This window comes from Penaeus vannamei, chromosome 1 (genome assembly GCF_042767895.1).
Source record: "Penaeus vannamei isolate JL-2024 chromosome 1, ASM4276789v1, whole genome shotgun sequence".
Taxonomy (NCBI): domain Eukaryota; kingdom Metazoa; phylum Arthropoda; class Malacostraca; order Decapoda; family Penaeidae; genus Penaeus; species Penaeus vannamei.
The window spans coordinates 1,345,278-1,347,415 of NC_091549.1; the positions used below are offsets into that span (position 1 = coordinate 1,345,278).

At 33.5% G+C, this 2,138-nt stretch overlaps 1 long non-coding RNA gene across 1 annotated transcript in view; it reads left to right on the forward strand.

Moving 5' to 3' along the window:
* Positions 1 to 910: 910 nt before the first annotated feature.
* The window catches only part of LOC138863149 (uncharacterized), a 17,319-nt gene continuing 16,091 nt past the window's right edge, over positions 911 to 2,138 (forward strand). Inside the window, exon 1 of the long non-coding RNA XR_011398812.1 lies at positions 911 to 1,127. This is a non-coding gene — a long non-coding RNA (uncharacterized lncRNA). The remainder of the gene's footprint in view (positions 1,128 to 2,138) is intronic.

A 2,138-nucleotide genomic window follows, 5' to 3' on the forward strand; every position in this document is an offset into this window, starting at 1 on the left:
AAAGAAAGAAAGAAAAAAAAAATATATATACATATACATATATATATATATATATATATATATATATATATATTTATATATATATATATATATAAATGTATATATTATATATATATGTATACATATATATATATATACATATATATATATACGTACATATATATATATATATATATATATATATATATATATATATATATATATATATATATATATATATATATATATATATATATATATATATATATATATATTCTTTAAAACTTTGTGATGTCATAATGAATAGTCACATTATATTGAGATTTATGACCTCATTAATGAAAGTAATGTTTGTCCTTAGATTACATTTTCACTGCTTGGTTTCTCTTCAGTTGTCAATTTAGTTGTATTAATATTGGACTTCCGGAAGGGGAGGACGGCCTAGCAGTTTGACCAGCTTGTAAGAACTCGTTTTTCTCTCTCCCATAAAATAAAGAACACGAATAGAGGTTAATTCATTCCAAACTGCAGAATCTGGTTGAGATGAACTGAAAAAAAGACAGTGTTATCACATATGATCTCAATAAGGTCTATCTCGTGTGAGGAGGGTGAGGGAGTGTTGCATGCGTGCAGAGAACGCAAACACAAATACATATCACATGTTTGTATAGAATCCCCTGTGGACAATGAAATCTAGACCTTCCACTAAATATTGCAAACTGCGGCATATGTAAGGATGTGGTAAGCTTTGCATAGAAGTATGTGTATGAGTAAAGGTATTAATAAAAAACAAAACAAAATAAGGCTTAATCTGAAAATATGCGTATGAACAAAGGTAATAATAATAATAATAAAAAAAACGGTCAAAATAAGGCTTAATCCTAAAAGGCAATAATCTAAAAAACGGTGAAAATAGTGTTCAATCCGACCCCAACTTTTCGAACTCAATGCTCACGAAACGGGTTCTTTGCTTCACTTGTTTCGTTTGGTTTCAGTTCACACTCTGATGGCGTTTCTTTCTCACAAATTATAAGCATTCCCTTATAGTGATAGACGGTGGAACTGGCATGCTGATGGTCCCTTTAAATGCCTTTTCCAAATGCAGTATCATGATGTGAATTATCTTCGACTGGGTTTCCTATTTACAGGTCAGTGGCTAATAGGAATTGTTGATAAGAATTATCCTTTTATGTACTATGGTATACAAGTTATTCTTATTAGGAGATTGTAGTGAAGTATTTTTCCCCAAAGCTATTGATAAATATGATTTTAAAACCGAAAAAAATAATGTGTATAAAACAAGAGACTGAAAGAAACATTTGAGAAAAGACATTTTACTTCACAGACAAGAAATTAAATAATTTACTAGTATAAAATGAGCCAAGTGCAGGTAATCTGTCTTAGTTCAAATTTGATCATGAAAAAAGTTATTTTGCAGTTTTGAACAAAGTAGGTGGACCTGTAGTTGGTTCATGGTTAGGTTAATCTTTATGGTATAGATACTCATTAAGTTTGGAGAAATTGAACGTCATATTCTTGTAGGGGACAAAAAGTCAATGTCATTGGTATATGAAGTAATCAACAGACACGAAAGGTAACGCCACAAATAATGGTAAAAGATCATGGAAAGCGGCCCTCTCAGCCTAAGTCCATTTGGCACTTTCGAGTTTCAGTTCAATCTCGCCATACATATAAAGGCGAGGCCTGTTTCGTGGGGAATATTGAGGGGCAGAGCTTCCCCAAGGGTGACATCTAGTCACGGCAACTTAGAGTGATGAATAAATTTTGTGACGTGGAGTTTGGGACTGGTCTCTTGAGAGTGCATTTGTATTGTAAAGAATTACCCATGTTTATCATGTTGTGGGTATATCTGGGAGCAGCACAACCAGCTGGAGAAGTATGCTGATAGGGAGGGGATTTGGGTTAATCTTACCGAGAGCAATGCACAGAGGTAGAGAGAAATAGACATTGCCATCTTATAGAGCATAAGAAACAGGTACAGCTGCTTTGGCCTCATCTTTACCACGAAGTGACAGAATATTTGCTGCATATCACTGCTCAAGAGTCGAAGTCCACAACACCCACACACAGTTAGAGTTCTTAATGTCTGTTTCCTGTAAGTTGGCATGAGGTGCTAATTTAGGAGGGGTACAGGGGGC